The following is an 8,730-nucleotide window of genomic DNA, read 5'->3' on the forward strand; positions in this document are numbered from 1 at the left end:
GCTAATGAAAAGCCGAGCATATCTTTTTCTTCTGCTGGAGATGCGAAGTGGAGAGAACTACCATCGAAGAAATAATAAACTGCTGGAGATACGAAGTGGAGAGAACCATCGAAGAAATAATAAACCAAAGGATGACGCCTGACAACATTATAAGCCACATGCTGCAATCAAAGTTGATATGGGCGAAAATGAAAGAGTGGGCAATAGCGAGCCACTCAGGATAAGAGAACGACAGCGAAGAAGCTTAAGACCAGCTGAATAAGGAAAGGAAAGGAGTTTGTGAAAAGGCATTTTTGCCCAGTTTGGTCCTGCGAAGTAATACCTAACGTCGGTCCCGCAGGGCCAAATACAAGCTAACGCAGCCGGAGCTAAGGGTTTAGTAAGTAGGCGTACTACTACGCAAGTCCAGAAAGTTAGATAATACTAATAGGGCGTGATCTCGAAAGAGGAGTATCTTTAGCGGGCAATATGAATCGCGCATGCTCATCCGACACAAAACAAAAAACATATGTATATATAAATATATATGGTAGAAGGGAGTGTGCGTGTGTATGGGCAAATTTATATAAATTGTATTTGCGTGTTGGCAATCATCATAATCTGTTATCAAAAATGTTGCTGACAGCTCACCAAACAACGCACACACGCACAAACTCAAACACGCAGTCGCTGCTCATTTATGTAGGTCCCCACTGCTTCTACTGACTTGAGCGCCTACTTGACACCAATTTATGCACACATACATACACATAAATATGTACTCACGCACACATATGAAAAAACAGAAGATTTTAATATATGACGTAATTTATCTCAACTTTTCAAAAAATAAAAGGAGAAAACGTAACCTCCACTGAAGGAGGTTTTGTGCGTTGAATTACCGTTACGCTTGGCAGTAAATTTTCACGCGAATACTTTGCCTTTGGAGTGGCACTCTTCGCGCTTATATAAAGGAATTAGGATATCTCTGTGTTAGTGTCTATTTGTGCATTTGAAATTTAATCCTTCTAAAGTAGCTGCAAAATGCGCAAAAGCTGCAAAAAGCAGTTCTTCTTCTTCTTAATTGGCATAGACACCGCTTACGCGATTATAGCCGAGTTAACAACAGCGCGCCAGTCGTTTCTTCTTTTCGCTACATGGCGCCAATTGGATATTCCAAGCGAAGTCAGGTCCTTCTCCACTTGGTCCTTCCAACGGAGTGGAGGTCTTCCTCTTCCTCTGCTTCCCCCGGCGGGTACTGCGTCGAATACTTTCAGAGCTGGATTGTTTTCATCCATCCGGACAACATGACCTAGCCAGCGTAGCCGCTGTCTTTTAATTCGCTGAACTATGTCAATGTCGTCGTATATCTCGTACAGCTCGTCGTTCCATCGAATGCGATATTCGCCGTGGCCAATGCGCAAAGGACCATAAATCTTTCGCAGAATTTTTCTCTCGAAAACTCGTAACGTCGACTCATCGGTTGTTGTCATCGCCCAAGTCTCTGCACCATACAGCAGGACGGGAATTATGAGCGACTTATAGAGTTTGCCTTTTTTTCGTCGAGAGAGGACTTTACTTTTCAATTGCCTAATCAGCCCGAAGCCCCTGCGTTGAATTTCCAGGCTGACATTGTTGGTGGTGTTAATACTGGTTCCTAAATAGACGAAATTATCTACAACTTCAAAGTTATGACTGTCAATAGTGACGTGAGAGCCAAGTCGCGAGTGCGACGACTGTTTGTTTGATGACAGGAGATATTTCGTTTTGCCCTCGTTCACTGTCAGACCCATTTTCTGTGCTTCCTTGTCCAGCCTGGAGAAAGCAGAACTAACGGCGCGGGTGATGAGGCCGATGATATCAATATCATCGGCATACGCCAGCAGCTGTACACTCTTATAGAAGATGGTACCTTCTCTATTTAGTTCTGCAGCTCGAACTATTTTCTCCAGAAGCAGGTTGAAGAAGTCCCACGATAGGGAGTCGCCTTGTCTGAAACCTCGTTTAGTATCGAACGGCTCGGAGAGGTCCTTCCCGATCCTGACGGAGATTTTGGTGTTACTCAACCTCAGTTTACACAGCCGTATTAGTTTTGCGGGGATACCAAATTCAGACATCGCGGCATAAAGGCAGCTCCTTTTCGTGCTGTCGAAAGCAGCTTTGAAATCGACGAAGAGGTGGTGTGTGTCGATTCTCCTTTCACGGGTCTTTTCCAAGATTTGGCGCATGGTGAATATCTGGTCGGCTATTGATTTTCCAGGTCTGGAGCCACACTGATAAGGTCCAATCAGTTTGTTGACGGTGGGCTTTAATCTTTCACACAATACGCTCGATAGAACCTTATATGCGATGTTGAGGAGGCTCATCCCACGGTTGTTGGCGCAGATTGTGGGGTCTCCTTTTTTATGGATTGGGCATAGCACACTTAAATTCCTATCGTTGGGCATGCTTTCGTCCGACCATATTTTACAAAGAAGCTGATGAATGCTCCTTATTAGTTCTTCGCCGCCGTATTTGAATAGCTCGGCCGGCAATCCATCGGCCCCCGCCGCTTTGTTGTTCTTCAGGCGGGTAATTGCTATTCGAACTTCTTCATGGTCGGGCAATGGAACGTCTGCTCCATCGTCATCGATTGGGGAATCGGGTTCTCCTTCTCCTGGTGTTGTGCGTTCACTGCCATTCAGCAGGCTGGAGAAGTGTTCCCTCCATAATTTAAGTATGCTCTGGGCATCGGTCACTAGATCACCTTTGGGGGTTCTTCAAGAGTATGCTCCGGTTTTGAAACCTTCTGTAAGCCGCCGCATTCTTTCGTAGAATTTTCGAGCATTACCCCTGTCGGCCAGCTCATCAAGCCCTTCGTACTCACGCATTTCAGCTTCTTTCTTTTTCTGTCTACAAATGCGTCTCGCTTCCCTCTTCAACTCTCGGTATCTATCCCATCCCGCACGTGTTGTGGTCGATCGTAACGTTGCAAGGTAGGCAGTCTGTTTTCTCTCCGCTGCAACACGGCACTCCTCGTCGTACCTTTTGCACTTTCCGAAAACCAATGGTTTCGGTTGCAGCTGTATGTAAGGAGTTTGAAATGCCGTCCCACAGTTCCCTTATACCGAGTTGTTGGCGAGTGCTCTCAGAGAGCAGGAGTGCAAGCCGAGTAGAAAATCGTTCGTTCCTTGTGTTTGTTGGCGTGCGTTTTTTGCGGCACAGAGGCGGGTGCGAATCTTGGCTGCAATAAGATAGTGGTCGGAGTCGATGTTAGGACCTCGGAGCGCACGCACATCTAAAACACTGGAGACGTGTCTTCCGTCTATCACAACATAATCGATCTGGGTGGTAGTTTTTCGAGCCGGAGACAGCCAGATAGCTTGATGAATCTTTTTATGCTGGAATCTAGTACTACAGATAACCATATTTCGGGCCCCGGCGAAGTCAATCAGCCTCAACCCATTTGGGGATGTTTCGTCGTGGAGGCTGAATTTACCGACCGTAGTGCCAAATATACCTTCTTTGCCCACCCTGGCGTTAAAGTCGCCAAGCACGATTTTTGACATCGTGGCGGGGGCAGCTCTCATAAGCGCGCTCCAAGCGCTCATAGAAGGCATCTTTGGTCACCTCGTCCTTCTCTTCCGTCGGGGCGTGGGCGCAAATCAGCGATATGTTGAAGAACCTCGCTTTGATGCGGATTGTGGCTAGACGTTCATTCACCGGAGTGAATGATAGTACTCGGCGACGGAGTCTTTCTCCCACCACGAATCCAACACCAAACTTGCGCTCCTTTATATGGCCACTGTAGTAAATGTCACAAGGACCTATTCGTCTCGGTCCTTGTTCCGTCCATCGCATTTCTTGGACGGCGGTGACGTCAGCCTTCATTTTCGCGAAGACATCAACCAGCTGGGCAGCAGCACCTTCCAAATTAAGGGTCCGGACATTCCAGGTGCATGCCCTCAAATCGTAGTCCTTATTTCGTTTGCCATGGTCGTCATCAAAAGGGGGGTCTCTCATCCGAGGCTTGTTGCTTCCTTTCATTGGGAGTGTTCTTTACGTGGCTGGCCCCAAACCCAGCGCACAACCCTATGTAGGGGATGTTTCGCCTTCTCTCATTAACTCGCCTTCGAACGGATGTTCTTAGGCTACCCAGAGGATACTTGGTCAAAGACCGGAAGTAGTGAGCTGCTTGAGCCATGTGTAAAAGAATCGTTTCTGGCCATTCCCAAGTGAATGGCGATCAGAGAACTTTCCTCACTTGCGTGAACTTCTACACATGACTCCGTCCTACAAAAAGAACTTACAGTTACAAATTTGTGATGATCTACATAAATTCCTGATCAAAAAGACGAAAATGTAAATATGCAACACAATCCATGTTAAAACTTCTTGCGCGTAACCAACGGTCAACACCCATGAAACTATCCTTTTTACAGAAGAAAACAATTCGCTGTTGAACAATTTTTTAACAAGTAAAATGCCAAAATTTACGCAAACAATTACAGAACCCCAAAAAAAAATATTGTTCCAAGCATCCAACGTGGTCGCCATTCACTTGTTGTAATGGTTGGGTAGGAAGCCTTCTATAAAGGCGATACGCCTCTTTACTTCAGTTGAAAAGGATTACAACTTGGACAAAAGTAATAGATTATTTTAGAAAGGTGATAAGGCACTTAAGCAATAGTTCTTTCGATGCAGAGCATTGGATCATTGGATCTTCTAGCAAGATTCTGCTTCTACACACAACGCAAAAACCCATCCAGCAGTGTCTAAAAAACAATATTGCTGGTTTCATAGCTGCAGATGATTGGCCGCCCGGAAGTACAAATCTGCAATCACTGAACTTTAGTTTATTGTCAGAGTTGAAGAACATTACCTATAGAATACCCGACAAAAATTTAGATAATCTTCAAAAATCTTTGGTTCGAGCAGCGTCGTCGAAATCCTAAAAGAAATTAAAATAGTGTTAGTTTCAATAACTTTGTCGTCTAAATGATATTTGTACTCTACCATTCGAATTTAAATAGCCAGTCTATTTGAAGTCACTACGGCAACCAACTTTTCAATGCCATTTTTGCAGTTCGATCTATTCTCTGCTTCAAATAATCTTGTCATCCAACTGGTGTGTCTTTCCACGTATTGGAGCGGGTTCATCGTGTGCAGACCTCTCGCCTGGCTATTGATTGGACTTCGAAATGAAATTATGGAGACACCTTGCATTAATTGTCCCATATTGAGGCAAAAATTGAGATTTATTATGATTAAAGAACTGCAAACACTTCTCAGAATCGGCAATTCGATGTTGTTCTTGTTGGGTTGTGAGCTTGCGCGGCACCCACTTCCCACAGAGTTTTCGCATACCCAAATATTTTTTCACCATATATCAAATACGTTTCTTGGATATCAACTCTTTGGAGCAACTTCACTTTACGGGCATCCGAAATTATATTGGGATCCTTTTGGATGTTTTCGTCGGTAACAGCCTCCTTATGACGTTCACTGCCTTCATAGACCTCGCAGCCCAGTTTTCTTAGTTCAAGCTTAGCAAACCACTTTTCAATGCTTGATTTTCATGGGGCAGAGTTCAAATAATGTTAATCAATCCGAATCTTAGCTTTTACGGTATTTTCCCCCCAAAAAGCATTGCTTTACTAACATACGAAATTCCTTTTGATCCATCTTATGTGAACTAATAAAAGATGCTTCACCCAAAATATACTAATAGCTCGAGAGCAGCCAAATTTGGACACAACCCTTTTGAAGGTTACGGCTAACTAAAAACGATATGGATTTAGTTCTAGTAGAGCCATCTATGCGTCAGAACGAGGACTTTTTAATTGACCTTTTAGTTGCAGTTAAAGTAATAATATTCACAAATAATGCATTTAAAATTTCAGAGTAATGTTCACAGAAATATATATCTGGCAACTCTGACAACATTATTTGAATTCTCTGCTTCCACAACTCTACACAATTGTTTTTAAATACTTTTTAAACTGTACTGGCACAGCAGCCACGCAGACACCACTTTTGCGCAACCACAACAGCAAGCAACCTTTCTGCAATCAAAGTGTTATTTGTTTATTTTATTTTTTATCGCCGCCAAACAAAAGTGCAAAGCAAATTAAACTCGACGCCTTTGTGATTTTCATAACTGATAAATTTATTAAGTTGGCAAGCGCCTTTGTGTATGCCATACAAATTCATTTAAGTCCGTACTTTAAGCAACTCGGATATACACACATATACAAGCATTTTAAAAATTTAAACTTAAGTTTGAAAAACTTTTCAACGGATTGATGTGTTCACTGGCAGCTTAATGGCGTTAAAATAAGTTGCAACATCATTGTGGCACGTACATATTTACCAACACAGTTCTACACATATGTAGCCAAATAAAGCAAATGTTGGTGTGTGAAGGTATAATAAGCAATATCAGTCTTATGTATTTAAACCAGTGTGGGTTGATAGTCTGCCTACAAGGACGTACAAACATACATATAAACACGTTGAGGTGTGCTTGTAATTTATTTGGATTACTCTACATTCTACTCTACACCTGCAAACTTATATGCGTATGTATTTCCGGAGCTTTAGCATGACAACTTAAAGCTCTGTTACGCACACATACAAACACACAGAAAATACTGACACTATGTACATTGCCGACATTTAAGTCTCTTTTAGGCACTGTTCATAGTTAGTACGTATACATAAACACATACTCTTACATCTCACATACATATGGTATATACATGAAATCTTTACTACGCTCCCGGTATGATTTTTCACCATTAACTCGGAGTATACAAAATAATTGAATTGCAAAGTTACCAAAAGTTTAACAGGTTTTTGAATAGGCCTTAAATGGATTTAAATGTCACGGTACAGGCTTTTTATCTGCCTTTGCCTTTTTGAAAAGTGGGGGTATAAAAGTTTGGCTATACGTAAGGTGCAAAAGTTCACATATTAGTGGAGCGCCGTAAGGTTTACACCTCGGAATCCAGGGTCAGTCAATGAATCTTTACAAATCTTTGGAAAAGTGTTTTAATAGTATATAGAAAAATGTTAAAAAATATTTTGTGCGGTCTCAATTTTTTAATTATTGTTATAAATAATTATTAATTTTTTGGAGTTTTCTTTGATTTATAATAGTTTAAAACTATATTTTAAAAATAAGAGCTATTACAAACTTGATCTTAGTTCTTAAGGGACTGCAGGTATAACAAGTAAGGAAGGGTTAAGTTCGGGTGTCACCGAACATTTTATACTCTCGCATGATAAAGTGATAATCGAGATTTCATTGTACGTCATTTAAATATTTTTCAAATACCGTATTTGTGTAAAGTTTTATTCCGCTATCATCATTGGTGCCTAATGTATGTATATATTACACAGAAAAAGCATCAGATGGAATTCAAAATAGCGTTATATTGGAAGAAGGCGTGGTTGTGAACCGATTTCACCTATATTTCGTACATGTCATCAGGGTGTTAAGAAAATATTATATACCGAATTTCATTGAAATCGGTTTAGTAGTTCCTGAGATATGGTTTTTGGTCCATAAGTGGGCGAGGCCACGCCCATTTTCAATTTTTCAAAAAAGCCTGGGTGCAGCTTCCTTCTGAAATTTCTTCCGTAAAATTTAGTGTTTCTGACGTTTTTTGTTAGTCGGTTAACGCACTTTTGGTGATTTTCAACATAACCTTTGTATGGGAGGTGGGCGTGGTTAACATCCGATTTCTTTCATTTTTGAACTGTATATGGAAATGCCTGAAGAAAACGACTCTGTAGAGTTTGGTTAGCATAGCTATAGTAGTTTCCGAGATACGTACAAAAAACTTAGTAGGGGGCGGGGCCACACCCACTTTTCCAAAAAAATTACGTCCAAATATGCCCCTCCCTAATGCGATCCCTTGTGCCAAATTTCAATTTAATATCTTTTTTTATGGCTTAGTTATGACACTTTATAGGTTTTCGGTTTCCGGCATTTTGTGGGCGTGGCAGTAGGCCGATTTTGCCCATCTTCGAAATTAACCTTCTTATGGAGCCAAGGAATACGTGTACCAAGTTTCATCATGATATCTCAATTTTTACTCAAGTTACAGCTTGCACGGACGGACGGACAGACGGACGGACGGACAGACAGACAAGCGGATGTCGACTCTACTTGTCACCCTGATCACTTTTGGTATATATAACCCTATATCTGGCTCTTTTAGGACTTACAAACAACCGTTATGTGAACAAAACTATAATACTCTCCTTAGCAACATTGTTGCGAGAGTATAAAAATGAAGGTCGGGGACGGGAATAGAGGGGACAACAGCACCTGTTGAGTGTTGTTAATGCGGGCCCTAACAGAACAGTACTCGTGACAACTTGCTAGGCTTAATACGTAGCTGTTGTTGTTCGCTCCGAAAAAAAATTTTCTAATTATTGTTTATTTACAATTAGTATACATATTATTGTGCAGTGAGCGTGCTAAAAATTAATAACTGAAAATTACTGAGTTTCACAAAGTTTGAAAATAGTGGCATAGATAGTAAGTATTTGTTTTTTATTTATATTACATGATTTTCAAAACAATAGTGAATACTCAATCGTATATTTTATAATAGATCGATTTTGAAAGTTAGAATGTAATAGTAAAATTTAATAATATAAATCATTTATTATGATATAAAGGTTAGCTATTAATATTAGTAATATTTGTTGTTACAGCCGCGTATAAAAATGGGTGAACCATCGAATAATGATAATATA

Source organism: Bactrocera tryoni, unplaced genomic scaffold (genome assembly GCF_016617805.1).
Source record: "Bactrocera tryoni isolate S06 unplaced genomic scaffold, CSIRO_BtryS06_freeze2 scaffold_453, whole genome shotgun sequence".
Classification (NCBI taxonomy): Eukaryota; Metazoa; Arthropoda; class Insecta; order Diptera; family Tephritidae; genus Bactrocera; species Bactrocera tryoni.